The sequence below is a fragment of the Ranitomeya imitator genome, chromosome 2 (assembly GCF_032444005.1).
Source record: "Ranitomeya imitator isolate aRanImi1 chromosome 2, aRanImi1.pri, whole genome shotgun sequence".
Classification (NCBI taxonomy): domain Eukaryota; kingdom Metazoa; phylum Chordata; class Amphibia; order Anura; family Dendrobatidae; genus Ranitomeya; species Ranitomeya imitator.
Genome location: NC_091283.1, coordinates 54,095,528 through 54,119,171, shown reverse-complemented (window position 1 = coordinate 54,119,171; position 23,644 = coordinate 54,095,528). Strand labels below are relative to the sequence as shown.

Genomic DNA, 23,644 nt, shown 5'->3' with positions numbered 1-23,644 from the left:
TGGCTGCTCCGACTAGCCTTACCCCCAGAGAGGACTGTAACTGAAAATTCACACCTGGTCTTGGCGTACTAAACCGGCCAGAGATACTGATGCGTGATTCAGACGGGGGTAGTTTTGGTCCCTATGCTGTAATTGTGTCAAACATGACCACACCATGGACAGCACACAGACCAACGCAAGCGAATAGGATGGATTGCAATAATTACATCAGGAACAAAAATCGAATGACAAATAGATGAAAAATTTCATTTATTTATTTATTTATTTATTTTCTTGATAAATCAATTTTCCATTTGGTCTTCTGAGCAATAAGTGTAAAGTCCCTGTACACATTAGACTAATGTTAGCCAAACCCAAAGATTTCAACGGAATTGGTTGACAATCTAATATGTATGGGGGCCCCGACTCTCCCCCTACATAAGATGAAGATCTGGTGTGTTGGATTTCGGACTGTCGGTCCTTCTATTATGAGGAATGTCCGGCGCTATCATAGGGAATGTAGGAGCACTTGGCCAAGCTGGGTGTTCCTGAGCATGGAGAAGTCGGAGAACAAAGCCGCTGCTGGCCGAACCAGGTGTCTGGGGGCCATTAGACAGTGGTTAGTTGCCCTGTGGATGTTTTACAATTGCAAATCGTTCTGTTTGGCATCCACAAAATAGAGGAAAGATCATCACTTGCTCCTCAAGATGGTCTGATATCCCTTCGGTTGGATCACCACTGTGTATATGATCCATTCAGCAGCTGATACAATACAATGACCAAACGGTGAAACTTATAAAATGACTCTGAAGATCATTTTTTTTCTGTCTTTCAAATCCAGTTTTTCCTTTGCTTCCAGTTGTACAATCCATTTGGCTCCCATTTTTGATATCCGTCTTTTGACAATCGCCCCTTTTGATGATGTCATAGACCCCGAGAAAAGCTCCCAGTGTTTCGGGCCACCCTCCTTATCTATACCTCTAATGGAGGCCTCTGCAGTGGTGTGAGCAGAACAAATGGGGGCCCATTAGGCTAAAGTTGATGAAACCGGACCATAACGAACGATTGTCGGGTGAAATTTAACAGTGAACGATCGTGTAAGTCGGCTGATGACTTCATCGGCTGAAAGGAAGCTTGTAAGAATATGTGTGACCAATATGGCCGCGTTGGTGAAGCGATGGTTCACCAATCTTCGGTTCAACAATTAACATTCTATTTAATGTGTATGGATTATCCCATCACCAATATTTATTGCCTGTCCTCGGGATGTTTGATCAGTGGTGATCAATCTTCTGGGACCCCAGAAATCCCAAGAATGAGGGTCCCCTTTGTGAGTTCAGTGGTAATGCGAAAGCATAACCCTGCAATGTTCATGCATGCTGGCTCTTGCTTTACTCTTGGGATTGGTGGGCATCCTGCAGTTGGACCACCTTTGATCGTACGTTTGTCACCTGCGGGTAGGTGATAAATGTTGCTTATGGGATACCCTTTTAAGTCAGCCGCACATGCACTAGTGACGGGAGTCTGAGCTGACGACCATCTAATGTTGGTGGCCAGCTCCATTTGGAATGGTAATTACAGCTGTGGAGGTCCAGAAGGTCTCCAGATGTCCTCAGACCCATGTATGGGCCACCTCCTCCTTGCCTGGATGCCCTCGGCCAGTGTGCAGGTGGCATTGGACTCACTACAACGTGTTATGTTTGATAACAATAGATATCCGAGGCTGGGTTATATTGTCTGCTCACGTTATTTACATGCGTCTAAATATAACCCCCGGATGCGCACCCATCCCTCAACTATTTTCAGAACTACTTGGAAAAACCTGTTCTTAAAACACAGGGTGAGGATGTGTGAATCAGTTAATCCCTTTCAGTGGCACCCTAATCCTCGGATACGTCCTACTTACACAGGAGCCATTCCACCCACCGAGTACTTATGTAAGGATACAGTCAGCATTGCTGCTCACTTCAAGGAATTCTCCACCTTGGGGATTTTCTACAATTTAGGAGTGTGTTATTAGGTTGTATAAAGGCGCCATTGTTCTGTAGGATATTTGCACCCATTGCAGCTTAAAAGCAACCTGACAGTAGATTAATGCTGCCTGAACTATCCGTGTAGTGTATAAGGGACCCTATATGTCCATGCACATTATATAGGACACATGTCTTTGGTCATTGTATTCAAGTTTTCATTCCGTCTCATTGCCCCAGTGTCTAACATCTGTCCCCCCGCCATGCCATCTGCCTTTACTAATGTGACAGAATGGCTGGTGGTGCAGAGCTCACTGATATCAGTGTGGTCCTGTAATAGGAGCCACTGGGGTAACAAGTCCGTTCATGACATTTCTTCCCTCATAAATCTATGAACTCAGTTTTCTGGGATCAACATCGGCCCCTTAGTTCCAGTGAAGGGAAATCTTAATGCTACAGCACAAGACATTGTGGACAATTGTCGCTTCCAGCTTTGTGGTAACAGTTTGGTGAAGACCCTCTTCCGTTCCCCATGACTGTGTCCAGTGACGAGTCCGATAAAGACACGGCTGGGGGAGATTGGAGGGAAGAACATGACCCCTGCACAGAGCCCAAACCTCAGCCCCATCCGACACCACGGGGATGAACTAGAATGGAGATTATGATCCCGGCCTCTCCCCAACATCAGAGTCTGACCTCAAAAATGCTCTTCTGGATGAAGGGACAAAAATTCCTACAAACGCCTCCAAAAATCTTGTAGAAAATCTTCCCAGAAGCGTAGGGGCTGTTATAGCCTGAAATTGGGAACCAACTCCATATTATTGACTATGGATGTAGAATGTAAGGTCATAAAAGCTCCTGTCGGGGTCGTGTGCAGGAGGCACATACTTTTGTCTTTATAGTATACATGTGAGGCAATGATGTGACCACTATATGGAGTCTTAATGGGGCCGCCATGTACAGAGCAAAGCATGCCACAGATTAGCGCTATACATATGAGGCCGTGACGCGGACCCTTTAGGCTCTGTGCACACGATGCGGATTTTGCTGCAGATCCGCAGCAGTTTCCCATGAGTTTACAGTACAATGTAAACCTATGGGAAACCGAAAACGCTGTTCCCATGCTGCGGAAAAAAAAACGCGTGGAAACTCAGCGGTTTACATTCCGCAACATGTCAATTCTTTGTGCGGAATCTGCAGCGGTTTTACACGTGCTCCATAATAGAAAACTGCAGTGGAATCCCTTAGGGTATGTGCACACGTAGAAAAGTCCACTGCGGATTTTTCCGCAGCGGATTTGATAACTCCGCAGGGCAAAAACACTGCATTTTTTCCTGCGGATTTGCTGCGGATTTACCGCGGTTTTTGTACGGATTCCACTGCGGTTTTACACCTGCAGTTTTCTATTATGGAGCAGGTGTAAAACCGCTTCGGATTCTGCACAAAGAATTGACATGCTGCGGTATGTAAACCACTGAGTTTCCACACGTTTTTTTTTTTCCGCAGCATGGGCACAGCGTTTTCGGTTTCCCATAGGTTTACATTGTACTGTAAACTCATGGGAAACTGCTGCGGATCCGCAGCAAAATCCGCATCGTGTGCACAGAGCCTAAGGGTATGTGCACACATTGCGGATTTGCCTGCGGATTCTCAGCAGTTTTCCATCCGGTTTATACCATGCTAACCTCTGGAAAACCAAATCCCCTGTGCCGATGCTGCGGAAAATACCGCCGGAAACGCTGCGTTGTATTTTCCTCAGCATGTCAATTCTTTGTGCGGATTCCGCAGCGTTTTACACCTGTTCCTCAATAGGAATCTGCAGGTGTTAAAAGGCAGATGAAATCCGCAGAAAAAACGCGGGCAATCCGCAGGTAAAACCCACTGCGTTTTACCTGCGGATTGCTGGCGGTTTTTTTTAAGATTCTGCGCGGAAAAATCCGCACATGAATCCGCAACGTGTGCACATAGCCTAAAGGCTCTGGAGGAACATAATTTCCCCTATGATGAGGCTTTAGCTCAAAATTTTAGACTTCACCAAAATATTTAGAATTGAGAGTCCTCAGTGGTTGATACCTATTAATGGCTAACTGAAAAGATGGTAACAAATTGCAAGCTTTCTAGACTACTCAGGTCTCTTCATCAGGCAAAGACTAAAAGAAATTCTGAAGAATCACATATTTATACACAATGCAGCACATAAAAATGCCATAGATAAGACAGGTGACGTGAAACTGCCATTATGTGAGTGATAAACAGTTATGTCCATAAATATTGGACGAGTTCTTAGATAAGGAGTGTGAATGTTTTATTGTCCTCTGATTGGGGTCTGGTTCTATGTTATGATGCCCCCACATGGTCTGAGGAGCAAATTCCTTAATTGATCTAAGAAGACATAAATCTTCACCGAGTAATCATAGCTGTGACATATCAAAAAAATATTTTTCACCAAAGTTCCCCTGTAAGTGGCTTAATCATCCTATAACAAATCGTATTATGAATCAGGGGTTGATTCTGGATTAATTTTTCTGTGGGAGTAGTTGTATTTTTGGATACTAGGCCTCGTTTAGGCCTCTCTGTAAAAGTCTTAGTTACCCTTAGCAACCAATCAGAGCTCAGCTTTCATTTCTTAAACAGCTCTGGTGGGCTGAAAGCTGTGCTGTGATTGGTTGCTAGGGGCAATAAAGAGATTTTTGTTTCTGCTTTTTATGTCTCCACATTTCAGATAAAAACCCTTTAGCCCACAGTTTCCAAATTTTGGGGGAACTTTGAGCAGTACACTCCGCACTCGTTGCATTACTCATTCGTTTCTACCTACACGTGAACGCTTCATTGTCACTTTCTCCTGTTTCCTGTCAGCTTCTGCTCTCATTTTTTGTTCCGCTTGTTGTTCTTTTTTTTTTTTTTTACTGTGCTGTTATTTCCAAGTTGTCCTCCCCCCCCCCCCCCCATTAAATCGGTGCCAACTATGTCCTAAAATGGATGCTATATCTTTGGCACACACCGTTAAGGGTCGTATGTGCAGAACCATGCCGGCCGTCGTTACTGTAAGACCTGCAATGATCAGTACCACACACAACCTAACGACAAGTGTGGCGCTCTATTTTTCAGCCTGAACTCCCACAAAATTATGGATTTTCGGTCACAAACGAATCCAAAATGCTCTTAATGGTAAAATAAGAAATTGTGCATAGAAAATACTTAAAAAAAAAAAAACGTAATCTTTACAGTTCCATAATAGCAGCAGCATTGTGATCGTGGCCTGGCTGGACCCTTATGGCACATTTGGTCCCGTGCTGCCGGCTGATGGGAGTATTACTTGTGTCTCTTTCCCAGTGTGCGAGTCTCTAACATGGATAATAATTTATTTCACTGATAGCACGGACCTGGTGGTGCCATTATTTTGTCTACATCTCCCAGTTGCCCTTGAAGCCTTACAGTAAGAGAGAGAAATTTGAGCTCGTCAGTAGTTTTCCATTATTTTTTTTTTTTTTTTTTTTTATTAGGCAAAATGCTCAAATCTAAAGGTAATGTCTTATCCAAAATATTTCCATTAAATTTTTTTATGTTTTTATTTCTTTCATGTCACTAAATAAAAAAAAAAAATTGGCAGGTTTCATACTGGATATTAAATCTGTTATTAGACTTCTACCGCCTGCTCTTCACATGGATGTTAGCAGCAATAGACTGACCCATACCCTCTTTGTTTGTATAGAAGAATAAGCTGGGCATGCTCTAACTAGACAAAAGTCATTGAACAGGGAGGAGGAGGTGAGCTGTGATATCACCTATTGTGAATGGTGGATCCTGTGTTACCTACTGTATATAGAGGTGTTATCAGTCATTGCATAGGAGGAGGAGGTGAGCTGTGACATCACCTATTGTGAATGGTGGATCCTGTGTTATCTACTGTATATAGAGGTGTTATCAGTCATTGTACAGGAGGAGGAGGTGAGCTGTGACATCACCTATAGTGAATGGTGGATCCTGTGCTACCTACTGTATATAGAGGTGTTATCAGTCATTGTACAGGAGGAGGAGGTGAGCTGTGAAATCTCCTATTGTGAATGGTGGATCCTGTTACCTACTGTATATAGAGGTGTTATCAATCATATTGTAATCCTGTCTGTGATGTTAATGAGACCTCTTAAGTGATCTGATAACACATTCCCTTTTAAGAGTTGTCTGGGATTAGAAAAAAAGTTAGGGTCCTCTTATTTCCCCCCCCCCAAAAAAAAAAAAAAAAAACAGCGCTCCTCTTGTCCATGTGGCTGTGTTCAGTACTGCAGCCCGGCTTCTCTCCCGGATTATGGATCAGCTGTAGCACCCACCAGACCTGCTGCTCTTATATCATACAGTCCCTTTACTACAGTGCAACATTGACATCAATCTTTGGTGTTTTTCCGTGTAACCTCTGTGTTTTCGGTCCCTCCACTCCTGGGGTGTACAGGCCGGGGTGATGCTCTGCACACTCTCTATGGACCTGATACTAGGGGAGGTGAGGTGCAGGATTCTGGTTATTTTGGTCTTTTCCCTGCTGAATGGAGTTGTCAGGAATTCCAAAGTTCTGTGTCAGAAATTCCTGCCTCACTGAGCAAACATCAGGGTGTGATCTCTCCACCTTCAGGGGAGGCCACTGATACTCCAGCAGCTGGTTCACCAGGTCTAGCAGAGGGAAACCATCAGTATTAACACTTTACTCGCTAGGGGGTCTGTCCACTTCCTGCAACCCTGTGCAACCACCTCTCCTCCATTTATCCTCTGCCTGGATGCATCGCCCACCTGATTTAGCTAGTCGGGGGCTCTTCTCCTCCAGGTCCATAAGCTATAAATGGTTAATACATAATAATAATAATAATCTTTATTTTTTTATAGCGCTAACATATTCCGCAGCGCTTTACAGTTTTGCACACACATTATCATCACTGTCCCCAATGGGGCTCACAATCTAGATTCCCTATCAGTATGTCTTTGGAATGTGGGAGGAAACCGGAGAACCTGGAGGAAACCCACGCAAACACGGAGAGAACATACAAACTCTTTGCAGATGTTGTCCTGGGTGGGATTAGAACCCAGGACCCCAGCGCTGCAAGGCTGCTGTGCTAACCACTGCACCACCGTGCTGCCCTCAAGGTATGTGCGTACACGTGGCAGATTTTTCCAAAACTTTAGTGCCTGTTCATTTACTTGAATGGAGATTGGAAGAAGTGAAACCGATTCTGAAGAAACCTCCATATTCTGATTTATGGAGTATGTGGGGTTTTTTTTTGGGGGGGGGGAGGAGTTTATTGGAAACCGTCAACAAGCTGGTCGTTAGAGCCAATTAACTATGCTCCTCACAGAAAAGATTTGAACTACCGTAGTTGTGTGTTGGTTTTGAACCAGTTATGAACTATAGTAGATTTTCAGCTCTAAAGTCTTCATAATTGCAGCTTTGGACTTTGAAACTTTGCAAAAATAAAGTTGTTTTTTTTTTTTAGGTCTATTGAATCTATATACAACCTGTACAGTTGTGAGGTTTTATGCTATTTCCCTGCTTATTACTGCATGATCTGGGTATATGGAGTATTGGCTGCAACTGCTGGGTTCTAGCTGTTGTCAAACTATAACTCCCAGTATATTATCAGCTGGGACTCGTGACATTGCACCTGCAGGTTTGAGACCAGATTCATCATTGGAATCGGTATACAGGAGCTCAAATTTGGCCTGAAAAATTCTCCAGTGTCTGTGCTACAGTACCGTAGCGGAGAAGTGCTGGATCTTGTGCTACAGTACCATAGCGGAGATGTCATAGAATCATAGAATGGTAGAGTTAGAAGGGATGGAGATGTGCTGGATCCTGCGCTACAATACTGTAGCGGAGATGTGCCGTATCTTGTGCTAGAGTCCTGTAACGGAGATGTGCTGGATCTTGTGCTACAGTACTGTAGCGGAGATGTGCTGTAGTACCGTAGCGGAGATGTGCTGGATCATGTGCTACAGTACCATAGCGGAGATGTCATAGAATCATAGAATGGTAGAGTTAGAAGGGATGGAGATGTGCTGGATCCTGCGCTACAATACTGCAGCGGAGATGTGCCGTATCTTGTGCTAGAGTCCTGTAACGGAGATGTGCTGAATCTTGTGCTACAGTACCATAGCGGAGATGTGCTGGATCTTGTGCTACAGTACCATAGCGGAGATGTCATAGAATCATAGAATGGTACAGTTAGAAGGGACCTCCTGGGTCATCTGGTCCAACCCCCAGCTCAATGCAGGATTCACTAAATCATCCCAGAAAGATGTCTGTCCAGCCTCTGTTTGACGACTTCCATTGAAGGAGAACTCACCACCTTTCGTGGCAGCCTGTTCCACTCAGTGATCACCCTTCACTGTCAAAAAGTTTTTTTCTAATATCTAATCTGTGTCTCCTCCCATTCAGTTTCATCCCATTGCTTCTTGTCTTTTCTTGTGCAAATGAGAATAAAGATGATCCTTCTACAATGTGACAGCCCTTGAGATATTTGTAGCTATTAAATCTCCTCTGTGTCTTCTTTTTTGCAAGCTAAACATTCCCAAATCCTGTAACCGTTCCTCATAGGACATGGTTTGCAGACCGGTCACCATCCTGGTCGCTATTCTCTGAACTTGCTCCAGTTTGTTGATGTCTTTTTTAAAATGCGGTGCCCAAAATTGGACCCAGTATTCCAGATGAGGTCTGACCAAAGAGGAGTAGACGGCAATAATGACTTCACGTAATCTAGACTGTATGTTTCTGTTAATACATCCCAGAATTGCATTTGCCCTTTTTGCTGCTGCTTCACACTGTTGACTCATGTGCAGTCTGTGATCTATTAGTATACCCAAGTCTTTTTTACATGTGCTGTTGCTTAGCCCTATTCCTCCCATTCTGTATATGCTTTTTTAATTTTTATTGCCCAGATGTAGTACTTTGCATTTGTCCCCATTAAAAACCATTCTGTTAGTTGCTGCCCACTGCTCCAGTTTATTTATATCTGTGTGAATCCTTTCTCTCTTCTCTAGTATTAGCTATCCCTCCTAGCTTTGTGTCATCAGAAAATTTAATCAGTGTATCCTCAATTCCTTCATCTAAATCATTGATAAAGATGTTGAACAATACAGGGCTCAGGACAGAGCCCTGTGGTACCGCACTTGAGACATTCTGCCAACTGGATGCACAGCCATTTATGACCACTCTTTGTGTCCGATCACTAAGCCAGTTATGAATCCACCTAACAGTTGACTTGTCCATTCCATACTTAGACATTTTTTCAATAAGGATTGTGTGAGATGCTTTGTCAAATGCTTTGCTGAAGTCAAGATTTACTATATCTACAGCATTTCCCTGATCCACCCAGTCAGTGACTCTGTCATAGAAGGAAATTAAGTTAGTCTGACATGACTTTTTAGTTACAAACCCATGCTGACTCTGGTTAATCACTTCATTCTTATCCAGGTACTTACATACATGTTGTTTAATAATTTGTTCAAAGATCTTTCCTGGTATAGACGTTAGACTCACCGGCCTATAGTTCCCTGGGTCCACCTTCCTCCCTTTTTTTGAAGATAGGAACAACATTTGCTCTTCTCCAGTCTTCTGGGACTTCCCCTGTTCTCCAAGAATTTTCAAAGATTATGGAGAGTGGTTCAAAAATTTCTTCTGCTATCTCCTTCAGTACTCTGGGGTGTAATTCATCTGGATCTGGAGACTTGAATTAATTTATGTTATCTAAGTGTTTCCTCACTATCTTTCTGTTTCTAGATATCCTGGATTCTTCTATGTGCTGGATCCTGTGCTACAGTACCGTAGCGGAGATGTACCCTAGCGGAGATGTGCCGTAGCCAGTGCTACAGTGCCATAACGGAGATGTGCCGGATCCTGTGCTACAGTACTGTAGCGGAGATGTGCTGGATCCTGTCCTACAATACTGTAGCAGAGATGTGCTGGATCTTGTGCTACAGTACCATAGTGGAGATGTGCTGGATCCTGTGCTACAATACTGTAGCGGAGATGTGCTTGATCTTGTGCTGCAGTACCGTAGCAGAGATGTGCTGGATCTTGTGCTACAGTACTTTAGTGGAGATGTGCTGGAGTACCGTAGTGGAGATCTGCTGGATCTTGTGCTACAGTACAATAGCGGAGATGTGCTGGATCTTGTGCTACAATACTGTAGCGGAGATGTACCATAGCGGAGATGTCCTGGATCTTGTGCTATAGTACCTTAGCAGAGATGTGCTGGATCTTGTGCTACAGTACCATAGCGGAGATGTGCTGGATCCTGTGCTACAATACTGTTGCGGAGATGTGCTTGATCTTGTGCTGGAGTACCGTAGCGGAGATGTGCTGGATCTTGTGCTACAGTACCATAGCGGAGATGTACTGTAGCGGAGATGTGCTGGATCCTGTGCTGCAGTACCGTAGTGGAGATGTGCTGGATCCTGTGCTACAATACTGTAGCGGAGACATGTGCTGTATCTGGTGCTACAGTACCGTAGTGGAGACATGTGCTGTATCTGGTGCTACAGTACCGTAGTGGAGATGTGCTGGATCCTGTGCTACAATACTGTAGCGGAGACATGTGCTGTATCTAGTGCTACAGTACCGTAGTGGAGATGTTCTGGAACTTGTGCTACAGTACCATAGTGGAGATGTGCTGCATCCTCCCCGTAGACCCCATTCTTGCTTCCTCCTATACAATCCAGCTTTGTCCCTAGATGCCTCCGGAGAGCAGCGGTGCAGATGTTAAGCTGCATTATGCAAAGCATTATCTGTCTCCCGGAGAGGAGCTAATCTTGTGTACGGAGACCGTGCCGGCTGCAAGAACTGCTGGTTTTCCAGGTGAGGAGGTATTTCTTTATACAGAGATTTTACTGCATTATCTGGCCCCCTGCAGGATTTAAAGGGGCCTTCTTTGTTTATAAGAACACCCCTATAGTCCAAGGCCGAGATCAGCAACTTCCAGCACTCCGACTGCTGTGAAACTAGAACACCCAACCTGTCCTGAAAGCCCGGGAATGCTGAGCGTTGTAACATTAACCACTGCTGGTGCTCGTACCCCCCACCCCCGGTCTAAGGTAAACGTGATCCGTTCATGATTGACTGTGAGGATTTTTTTTTTTATATACAGTAACATCGGTTTAAGGCTGCGTCCTCACTGGACCTCTCTGCCGTGGTGAAATCCGCAACAAATTGTGCAGATTTCACTGCGGAAGTGCTGCAGATTTTTCATTGAATTGCAAAGGATGAAATCCGCAGCATAAATTGATGGGCTGAAGATGACATCTGGTGGCTTGGCCAATTCTGCTCTGAGATGTATGGGGCCCTTTTGCCTTGTTCACACTTTGGTTGATGGGCTCTGGAGATACGTCTTTCAGGCTTTTTTTTTTTTTTTTGACGACAGGAATAATGCGGCCTGCAGCCCTATTCTCTCCATCAATTATACAGGAACCCTGACTGACCTTAAAGAATAGTAAATTGGCCTCCTCATTTGGAAACCCCTGCGGCGGAGCTGTCATGGACACTGGCGCTCAAAGCTTCAGTCTTCTGCTCCGTTATAAGAACAGAACAAAACTGATGAAAAAACTGATCTGTCCCACGATGGGTGCCAACAACTGCAGACAGACCCCACTGACTATAATTGGGTCTTGCGATGTCTGTCATTTTTATAGAAATCTTGGCTCTGCACGTTGTACTTTTTCTGTCGTGTGTGCGTAACCCTTTTTTTTTTTTACCTCTGTCACTTCTCTGCTTTTGACTTGCTGACATGTGATGTCACAAGGGTGTCACCTTCCCTGGAAGACCTGGGTCACATCGGGTAATGAATTGCAGGTCTTCTTTAGAGATGGTATGATTTGTGTCCCATATTAAATGGATTTAGTTTCCTCGGTTGCTGAAAAGGTTACGACCCTTTCTGTGCTGGTCAGAAACATACAGATCCATTTCAGCTGCTTCTGATCTGATCATTACCTCTTCCTATATAAACTGGTCAGACCTTCTTGTCCCTGCCGGTGAAAGATTTGTCTTCTTGTGCTGTGTGCTAAAGCTAAGTGGTTGGAGTAGAGTTGTTGTAGCACCCTTCTGTGGTTTGTGTGTTTATCACCCGGTCCCTGTTCCCATTTAGTCTATTCCTCCCTGTCCCTATCCCCCTCCCTATTGTTGGTTAGTGCTTTTGTATGATAGAGGTTTTCTGTTATCCATGTTTTGTCTTGGGCTTCTTTCACACTTCCGTCTTCCAAATCTGCACAGGATCCGTCAAGACGTTGAAATGACGGATCCTGTGCAGATTGTGGAAAACGCGTGCACTGGGCCAGTCTTTCTGACGGATCCATCGAGCCTATGTGCACCTGTTGTGTATGCGTCTTCGCAGCGGTTAAAACACATACACAACACAAACCAGGTTAAAAAAAATTGCAGTATTCTCACCTACCAGCGTTCCCACGCAGCGATGCTCCCGGCAGCTAGCGTTCCTAGTAATACATTGCAAAATCTCGCGAGAAGTCACAATGTATTACTAGGAAGTAATGCTAACTGCCGGGAGCATCGGTGACGCTGCGCGGGAACGCTGGTAGGTGAGAATATTCCGTTGTTTTTTTTTTGTTTTTTTATTTTATTTTTTTAATTATTTTTAACATTCTAAAAAGAGAAAGAGAGCGAGCATGCTCAGTTCGAAAAGACGGGACCCGTCGCTGGATTCCTGCTTTTCACAGGCAGCGACGTGCAGAAAAAAACGTTCCTCTGAACGTTTTCTCTGCCCGACGGACCGTTTTTTTACGCAGGATCCAGTGCACGATGGATGAAACAGATGGCCATCCTTCGCTAATACAAGTCTATGGGAGAATTCAGGATCCTGCATTCTCAAAAATCGACGGATTGTGACGGGAGCTGAAAGACGGAAGTGTGAAAGAGGCTTCAGGCTACTTTCGCACTTGCGTCGGTACGGGTCCATCGCTAAGCGTCGGCGCGACGTATTGATGCACGTTGTGAAAACTTGGCACAACGTGGGCAGCGGATGCAGTTTTTCAACGTATCCGCTGCCCATTGTAAAGTCCCGGGGAGGAGGGGGCGGAGTTCCGGCCACGCATGCGCGGTAGGAAATGGCGGATCCGACATACGAAAAAACGTTACATTGAACGTTTTTTCGTGCAGACGGTCCGCCAAAACACGACGCATCCAGTGCACGCCGGACGCGACAGATGGCTGTTCGTCGCTAATACAAGTCTATGGGAAAATGTAGGATCCTGCATTCTCAAAAAACGACGGATTGTGGCGGAAGCTGAAAAACGCAAGTGTGAAAGTAGCCTTAGTGTCTTCTTTACATTACATTACATTTCTGTCCCATGCCTCATGGGGTGGGGAAGGAGACAGATCAAGGTATAACAGGAGCATAGCAAGGTCGGAGACTCAGGCCTCTCTACCTTCAAGAGTACCCCCGGGACAGGGATAGTTAGGGTCCCAGTTCCAGGGACAGTTTGAGGCCCCCCTTCCTTAAGGAAGACTGTCACATTGTGTCCCGTGATTTTCAAAGTTACTCAATTGTTACAAATAAAACATCCTGCTAAATGGATTTTGCAAATATTGCATGACGCAATGCGCAGGTTTCTAATTTTTTTTTCAGCGTGAATCCTCTTTCCTTTTATATCTGCTTCCTTTTATGCAAATGACGGGAAGGAAACAGATGCACCAAGGCCTTTTAGAAAGTGAATTGACAGTGCTCCCCTCCAGATGGAAGGACCTGGGGAGGGGGGGTGAGGCTCTACATTCAGTTTCTGCATTTTCCAACCCCTGATCTATGTCTACATCCTTTCCTCCTGTAACCTCTCTCCAGGTACTGCGCAGGTCATTTACCTGAACTGGAAGGTCTGCAGGAGGTCAGGGGTTAACCAGTTACACCAACACACTATTTTTTTTTTCCTCTGTCATGGAAAAATTCTCCTGGGGGTTGCAGTTACTGAGCAACTTCCCAACGTCAGCACCAACCCCTCCCCTCTGCCAGCCATGATTGTGTTTTCAGAGAGCACGCTGTAGCGGAGACCGGTGGGGATATGTCCCGGTAATGTAGGCTCTGTGCACCATCCTGAAGAAGACTTCCTCCGACGCGTCTCTTTAGAGTGAGTCTTACCTTTCAACCTGGGCTCTGCTACCTGCTGGTCTCCAGCTGTAAGACTACAACACCCAGCATGCACTAACGAAGAGTTGTACCCTTGCAACAGCTGGAGAGCAACAGGTTGCAGACGGCAGATGCTTCTTTGTAATGGTGCCAGTCCAGTTGCTAGAGGGTATGCTTTTATTTGGCGTGTTTTTGGGGTTGGGGGCTGTGTGTATCTGTTCATTTTGCAGTCTCCGGTCACCCTGGTGCTATTCGGATCTGTGTAGAAGATTATTTGTTGCACATTGTGACTGTCCTTATAGTTGCGCGTTACATGATACTTGCCGTTGTGCCCACCAGCAGGGTACTTCTCGCTGTTCCCAATTGTCGTGATTAATACATTTCCGCATATCAAACTCCCCTTTCTTAAGAATGTATACATACCCAAATGACGTGACCCCCGTCAATCCTCAGTCACACACTAACGGGAGTCAATGGCAAAACCTTTCCAAAAGTTTAAAAGCTGCAAAAAAAAAAAACTATAATTTTTCTTGAGGGAATCTATTACTATTCCTTTTTTTTTTTCATCCAAAACTTTCATGATCTCAGTGTGATGATTTTTTTTTTTTGTCTTTCTGCTAATCGGTGGACATTTTCTACCATAGACCTTTGTTATTTTCTTAAATAGCTGAAAAGAAAAAAAAACATGACTTGCAGTTTTTTGTTGTGTTTTCAGTCTTTTCTTCCTTTTACAGCTCATGTCGACATGTTGTAATCATCTGATCAATGAAGCACATGACTTGTCATAAAGGGAAAAAAAGACAACTAAAACAACACTGGAAAAAAAGGCAGGTGCAAAACATAACAATTACAAAATAAAAAAAGTAAAAACATGCTTTTTCAACAGAAAAACAAAACTCCAGAAAAGTTTGTAAAGTTGCCCTCGATGTTGAACCTCTCTTGGGGTGTTGTTCTTCTTCTAAAAAAGAGGGTATCTGCTCCGTACCAGTAATATTAATAAGTCGTCATCGTTTATAAGACCCAGGATTTTCCATATGTTAAGATTTATTTCGCTACCTACCAGCCCCTTTAAACCCTACGTGTTTTTATCACATTAATGCCACCTCCGTGGGAAGCCACAACTGAGTGACATTAAGCTCTGGGTGTGTATTTTTTATTATGCACTCATTGCCCTCATTATTAAAATCCGGCGAGCTCCGTCTGTTACTGATTTCGAGAACAGATTGTGAAAGGGCATAGGAGCCGACGTGGGGCCGTCGCTGATCTGTCGCCTCTTCTCGTCACCTTGTATTGGAAAAATGCTTCGTTTGTGATCATTTGAGGTCCAAGTGATGAAACGGGTAAGCTTGCTAACTAGATTCCATAATTATCAGCATTTTATTTATACCCCTTTAACAACCAATACCTGTGACCACGACTCTTTATTCACAGGATCATGGAAATCTTAGAGATCAGACCCCACGCGATGGTAAAGTTGTTGACCTAGCAGCCCGCCATCACTTTGTAGAATGTGTCGTAGACCATTTTCACCGAAGGTTTTACTAGAAAGCATTAAAGCATCGGCTGACACATTCTTCAGATTACTTCATCTTCACGAGGAGACTCCATAAGACCAAGCATAGTTCACGTGTAAGATGTCCACATTTGGTGGAGATCACATCCTCCCTCCAAACAGTAGCTCTTGGAAAGACCCTTTTATAATAGTCTAGACTTTAGCAGATCTGGCCATTCATGTACACATAACATACACTAGGCTCATCGAAGCGTTACATGCAAAAGTGCAGGTTTCCTCGACCTGTATTGTAACCACAGAACCCTGGAGACCTCGTAGAGATGTCTGCTAATTGTGTTTGGTGGGAAATGTCATCTCGTCATACAATCCATGTGTATGTTAGGGGGCAATTTGCATTTTGCAGGGGTGTTTTTTTTTTTTCCTTTTAGGCTTGAGGGTCTTACATGAGGGATGTTGTCTGTCTCAGCAGCTGTACCATGATGTTCTGCGCAATGATCCCATGTACATGATGTTACATCAACGTCTCTGATCATCTCGCTAACCTCTAACCACAAGCAGGCCGCAGTGGAAACAATCTGTCACAATATGTAAGCTATGTTCAGCAGAGAGGAGGAGCCGGATCACCCTCGTCTGTAGGTTATTGGATCAGGTACAAATTTGTTTTTGTGCCCTGAATTTACATGTTGGTGGAGAACATTTATGGTTGATGTAAAATGCAAAAAAAATTACAAAATCGATGACTTCAACCATTGTGTAACTAGATGTTTTGGAATCGCAGGCATGCTTAAACTTGAAGTTGTGCTCTGCTAACCTCTAATGTAAAGGTTCCCCTTAGAGTTGAGTAGCAAGATTCGATCTGCCCTGGTCCGGTGTCTGGTCCTGTATGGCAGCCGACAATCTATGCTCATTTGTCGTTTGTTGGACCCTACAACATTGTGCCCCCATTTGGCCAAAAAATCTATCCAAATGTGGCCACATTCTCACGACTCTGTTTTTTGTTTTTTTTTGGATAGTGTGCCATTTGACTGCACACGGACAACACCTTGACCAATGTCCACCAATGTGCTTGTACATAAAAGATTTTCTGTCCGAGTGGACTTGCACTATTCTCATCCAAGATAATCTATGAAGTGTCAGCTCCTGCTCCTCAGGAAGTGGACAAGCCCTCACAGACTTGCACACAGACCCAGTCGTATTTGCAATTTGAGGAATCGACTGCTACGAGAAAGCCAATGTTTGTGTTTACGTGGCCTTCAAAGAAGTTGGTCAAAGCCAGTGATTCGAGTGGATCTGGCCAACCATCTAATGTCTCAAATGATTTCCATTGGCACTTGCCAGGAAAAAAATAAGCATTGGCCATGTTTTGTTTTGCTTTCACATTATATACGGTACCTACTCTTAAGAACACCTTCAAGTTCGGCTGGGGAAATGTGTCAAACGAACGAGCTCTACTCCTACTACAGACATTCAAGGTGCATGGCTACCTTTAGCCTCAAATAGCCACTATGTATGAAACCGAAGAACTCATTGTTACCCTGATTCCTTGTAAAATGTTGACGACCACTAATCCAGATGGCCATGATAGGATTTTAAGAAGCTGAAACAGGAGATGGGTGGGGACCTAGCAAAACAGAACTTTCCAACAAGTCTGTGCACCTCCCGTGAATCGAGCAGCAATCTTCTATATTCGGCACGTAGGAATCGGACTACACCCAAGGAAAGGTTCAAAACAGTGGGGGTGGATGTTAATTGTTTTATTCCGTAGGCTACATATTATATTACAGATATAAGACGGCAGTGAGATTATGAAGATGTTCATATATCATATCTGAGCACGGTCACTGTATATATTCCTATGTAGACCATCAGAGTAGATGTCTTCTCTCTTGGTCTTGATGGACATTGCTTGATGGCAAATCATGAGATTGGTCCGTTGTTTTTTGGAAGAGCAAAACAACTGACCATGGCAAATCATGATTGGTCAGTTGTTTTTGGAAGAGCAAGCTCCACTTTTGAAGAGCAAAGACTACTCCGAGTCCTCACCATTTGAATGTCTATTCTACCTCTTCCACCGGTCACCATCTTTTCTTATCTACATAACCTGCAAATATTGAATTTGTATCCAAACAATCATTTCGACTTTGGCGTCAGATTTCTCTTTTTCTTTCTATCAGTCAGCAAACACAGCCGTCTGTTTGTCAACATTTGCTAAACGATGCGTGCTGTAAGATAAGACGTGTCATTGTATTATATAACATGGATCTGGTCCTCATGGCAGGAGCATGCTGCACACATCCAGCGTCTCCTTGCTTTCACCGATGCCAGATATTTGTGCTGCGTGTCTGAATTTGCCCATGAATGAAGGCAACATTGCTGGTTAATTAGATCATCCCTAGCTTATTCTGGTTCTTGTGCACCAAATGTGACGAGACTTGAACGCATGCATACTGATTTGGTCTAACCCTTAAAAACTGGACAAATTTTAAGAGCGAATAACTTTTTTTTTTTTTTTAAAGCATACTTTTCTGTTTGTCATGTAAATATAAAGTTGAGATCTTTCACTGAATGTCATCTCTTTGGCGAGACCGGTTTGGCTCAAGTTACAGTACAGGGCTGCAAGTTGCCCATCAAGAGAGTTTGGTGAAAGCGGAGGTTGTGGTTGTCCTTTTTCCTTAACCACGCTGATCGTTACAAAGAAAGGCACCCAATTTGGTTCTGACAAGTCTTCTCTTCTATACACTTTACGGATTTGTATCTGTGGTTCAAGATATTACTAAAGCATATGGTTTTCTTGAAAACCACAAATTAAGCTGCAAGCAGCCAAATGTGAAGTGTCCCTATTATAGTAATGTCATACTTGTTGCATTTGGGGCCTTCAAGTAGGATTGATTTGGTGGAACAAATCAAGTATTTTGCCTAGAGTGTAAATTGGCCAAAGGATGGTGAGATGCCTCTTCATTGCATATGGTCACATCCCATCTTCTCCAACTCCTTCCTCTTGTATCTTCCTGCTTCATAAGTTGTCTGATTCTTCCCTTTCCTGTGAAAAAGCAGGATTTGGTTATTTTGGGAGATTTTCATATATTGATGAAACTTCTTAACACTTCTTAACCTTGCTTTTTTTCCCCCCCTCAGTCTGCAAGAAGGACCATGCATGGCCGTTTTCTTAGCCATACACTTCTGGTAGTTGTTGGCCGAAGTGTTATTCCTCCTGAACCCCTTTATACATTTTCAGACTCTGACGAGTGGGTATTTGCTTTCAATGAGGAGAGCGGAGTAAGCCTCTGTTAGACGCTTCTGGTGGCATCTCGAATTCAAAAATTCCCGTCTCTTCCTTTCCTCGACTTCTATCGTGGGACTGTCTGATACTCCTACACCCACTGGGTGACTGAGAGGTTTGGCCAATATTAATCTAATGTGTGTAGGCATCTTGAAATGGTAGAAGCAGGTCCTACTTCTAGGATTCACACCTATTTTGGCATGGGCCTTCATCTTGGGTGAAGGCTGTGTATGTGCGGTTCTCAATGCACAGGATGGAGAGCTGGACCTCAGAGATTGGACCCTCATCTATCAGACCCTTATGGCGTAGCCTGTAAATATGCCTTAAATCTATACAATGAGAATACTCCTTTACACAGAGTAGTGGCAATGAAGTAATGTTCTAGATTGGCTTCTCAATGGGGCATTTTGTAAATTGTCTGCACAGTGATAAATTCTAGTAAAACAAGACAAAGGCACAAAACCCCCATGCCTGAACAATACACCCTTTATTAAAGAGAAAATGAGGCTGCCAGAGCCTGTTTGTTTAGTCTTAGCTTCAATTAAACCCATTAACCAGCCGCTATAAATAGTGTGTGGAAGTTCAGACTTGCTGGTTAATGAGTCAGTGAGCACTTAATTCAATGTGACACTCCATAATTAATGAAATTAAGAGATACGCAATTTTGCCAGTTTTTGGAGTCCGTCGCCTGAGCTCTACAAGTCGAGGCAAAGTATCGCTAATGGATTTGCGTTCTGTTCTCCATACATTATGAAGCGAGGGATGTTCCTTGTCTTTTCCATTAAACGTCAAGAAGATGCAGGAAATTATTTTTTGTCTTATTCGTTGGCTAAGCTCTCAAAATGTATAAATTTTTTTTTATGATGTTATAGTTAAAAATTTGAAGGTAACTGTAGAAGGGCGACTTGTCCTAAGGGTTCGGAATCCCGTTGATTATTGCCTTTATTATGGACTCAATGTATGGTCTTGATGGCACAGGTTGCAAAACATTATCGTTTATGCTTCAGTTTTTTCTTTTCTCTTCACCGTTCATCTGACTTTGATGGGTCAAAATGGAAAAAATGGGTTAGTAGGATACTATAACTAAGTCAAATATCTAGGAACCTGTTAAAAAGAATCTGATCGTGATTTGGGAGCTCCTGGACCTTCTGGATTTTGCCTCTGAGGTTTGGAAAATCTAGGGCGTTTTCCCACAAACAAAAATAGAAACTTGCATAAAAACACAACATTTTGGCAAAGTGTTTGACCACAGTCAGGGTATTTAGAGGAAAAAAGTTTAAGTTCTTCTGAGTCAATAGAGTGAGACTTAAGTAAAGAAATGACTTCTATGGAGGACTCCAACTCGTTGATTTTAGTGGACAACATGTAATGCTTTATTTCACCTGCGGAGGCAGTGCAAAAGAATTGAAGACTTTCTGGTAGGCTTCCCTGTGGATTATGGATGATTTGTAGGAGTTGCGGAAACAAGTGTTCTATATGCCGTGATATTATTTATAACAAAAATGGAGTGTTCAAAGCAGATGCTGTGAAATTGTATGGTATTAATGGGCGCCAGACCTTTATTTCCAAATTTCAATTTAAGAGAAATTTAAAATTGGCAATGCCCATAAAGAGAGATGGGACTAATTCCTGGCCAATATATTCGCAGAGCGACGTAATAAGACCAACTGAAAGCCATTGTGTATAATTGTCCTGGAGCCCGTTATATAGCGGTTTCACGGGTATATGGTCTCCTTTGACCGCTGTCTGTAAATCGGACTCGCACATAAAAGCTGCTCCTCTTTGTATCAAGTTCTTGGTAAACACATCTTGTCAAGAACAAACATGGAGCGTCACAGCCGGCCGGCTATTTCTGTAGCCTTATTTGCTCATGGATTTTTTTTATTTTATACCGTACTTTTGTGTACCTTTCTTCTCTAACAATGTTCACGCTTGTGTGACTGTTTGACAGCCGACCGGTGACCTGAGCGGTACAAAGAAAACCCTGTGTGTGGGTAGAGTTGAAGCCGTTGAGTCACGGCTGGGCGTAAGAAGTCCAGTTCTTGACAAAATTTGGTTGCTTTTAATAGTTTCCTCTTGAGTGAGGTTGAGGTTTTAGGGTCTTCTCAGGTCAATACAAAGTGCCCTCTCCTCTCTGAAGTCTGTCTGAGAGGGTACAATGTGTACCAGGACAATCATGCATGGCGTTGGAGGTTCTATGTGGCATCTATTATTCCATGTTATTCAGAAGTGACACCAAAAGCAATTAGTGCCAGCCCTCCAGTATACACATGCACGCTCGCTCGGCTTGGCAAAGCATGTATGTATTTTCAGTGGGGAGAGGGGAGTAGGTTGCTGTCAAGCGCCACTGGCGGCAGCTTATCTTCCTTGAGAACAGAGAATTGGCAAAACCTTTTTCTCGTCTTCGTCAATTACCATCCACAGTATTTTTCAAAGGCTTCAATAAAGAGATGGGTGGGCTTGCACGAGGCCCTACGCCATTGAAGTCAACGCAAGTCAAACTGCTCATAAACATTAGATGGCTGACATTGACATACACAAGATCGCACGGTCGAGAGCTCTTGTGCTGAGCGACGCTAGATCCTTTATTTCCCCTCCCCCCCCCGGGATCATTTTCCGTAAGCGAGTTGGGAAGTCCCAGTACATATTGTACTGTCGGTCAATCCTGCCGAAATTGGCGGATTCGCATTGTTTTTGATATGTATGAATGAAATGAACACTTTTGTAGTCACAACCATATATACGGCAGGTTTATTTTTGTGTCCATTTTAATTTCTGACTCATCCCATTATACCTACGTTCGACCCTCAAAATGCTATCCATGCTCCCCTCTTGTTGTACTCCGAAGCCTTCCCTATGGAAAATGCCACTATTTGCCAGCAGCGCCGGCCACAAATACATGATTTATGAAATAATTTGGGTGTGCGAGGAAAATCCCATAGTCAACATAGGGACCAAAATAACTGCATTGTATCGTGCCGACTGCTCCTCGTATGATCAACAGAACTTGTGGGTCACTTCCCCTTAGAAATCTGATGTGATGTGGTGGAGCTTCTGGTAACAGAAGACTCTTCTTTCTTAGTAGGAAAGTACAGATTACATCCTATGAGGAAAGAGGTTGTGGAATTCTTGAGATTTTCGTGGAAGATCAACTCTGGTTTTTCCCTCTATTATTAAAAAAAAAAAATGCAACAGACTCATTTCTTGTATGCAGGTATATGCTTGCGGGAAATTTAGGGTTTGTTTTTTCTGACTGTGGAGAAAAGAATTTCTGGTTTTCTGACTCCTCACATCTCAAATTTCCGCATAGTTTTTGAATGGTGTCAGGATCACCACAACCAGGTCCACCTTGTCATGGGGGTCACTGTACACACAGCTCTTTATATCACTCATTTGTCACTTTCCACTAAATTCCACTGTATTTTGGCATCAAGTATTTGTTAATTTTTCCTCAGGTCATTAACATCTGTCCCATTTTACAGCTTCCTGCTTTTTTTTTTTTTTCGACAGATGGTCGCGGACTTACATTTTACAACTTCTCATTTTTTATTTATTTTTTTGTCAGGACACCGTATGGTCACTACAACCAAACTCGCCCCGTTTTGAGTGCCATTGCACATATGTATCGCCTATTTGAGCCCCCGCAGCGCTTTATATCACTTGTTCATTACTTTCACTTGAATATCGCTGTACTTTGGTTCCAAGTATTTAATTTTTACCTCAGGTTATTAAAATCTGTTCCATTTTAGGCTATATTCACACTTTGCGGATTTTGCTGCGGATCCGCAGCGGATTTGACCGCTGCAGATCCGCAGCAGTTTCCCATGAGTTTACATTTCAATGTAAACCTATGGGAAACAAAAAACGCTGTGCACATGCTGCAGAAAAATCCGCGCGGAAACGCTGCGGATTACATTCCGCAGCATGTCACTTCTTTTCTGCGGATTTTCACCTGCTCCAATAGAAAACTGCAGATGAAAATCCGCAGAAGAAAACGCAGTAAAAACCGCGATAAATCCGCAGTAAAAACCGCGATGGGTTTTCACTGCGGATTTTGCAATTCTGCTGCGGAAAAATCCGCAGTGGAATCTGCAGAGTGTGAACATAGCCTTACAGTTTCATCGCCACTTTTTATTGACAGATGGTCGCATACTTTACACTTTACTACTTCTCATTTCTTGTGTCAGGACACTGTAGGGCCACCGCAACCAGTCTCGTCCTGTCATTGGGTCACTGCACACATGTGGCGCTTGTTTGAGCCCCCTGCAGCGCTTTATATAACTGGTTCCTCACTTTCCCATATTTCACTGTACTTTGGCGCCACGTATTTGTTAATTTTACCTCAGGTCATTAACATCTGTCCCATTTTACAGCTTCCCTCTACTTTTTCTTGACAGATGGTCGTAGATTTATACTTTACTACTTCTCATTTCTCCTGTCAGGACAACGTAGGGTCACGACAACCTAACTCGCCCCAGTATGGGGGCTCACTGTACATACATATGCGGTGCTTGTTTGGCACTTCTCTATTTTGGATCATGCATTTATTATTAATTTTACCTTTAGTTATGTCATAAAAATCTATTCCATTTTACAGCTCCCCACAGTTTGTTGCCAGATGGTCTCGGATTGTAAATGATGCTTTATTACCGCAGCTGCAGACTGGAATTCATGTAAACAGCTGCATCGAAATAAAAAATAATTGTATGTATGTGTGTGTATATATATATATATATATATATATATATATATATATATATATATATTATTATTATTATTATTATTATTATTATTATTA

General features: G+C 43.4%; 1 protein-coding gene across 1 annotated transcript in view; it reads left to right on the top strand.

Moving 5' to 3' along the window:
* ITPKC (inositol-trisphosphate 3-kinase C) overlaps nucleotides 1–23,644 on the top strand; it is a 72,419-nt gene that overhangs the window by 33,764 nt on the left and 15,011 nt on the right. The window lies entirely within an intron of this gene.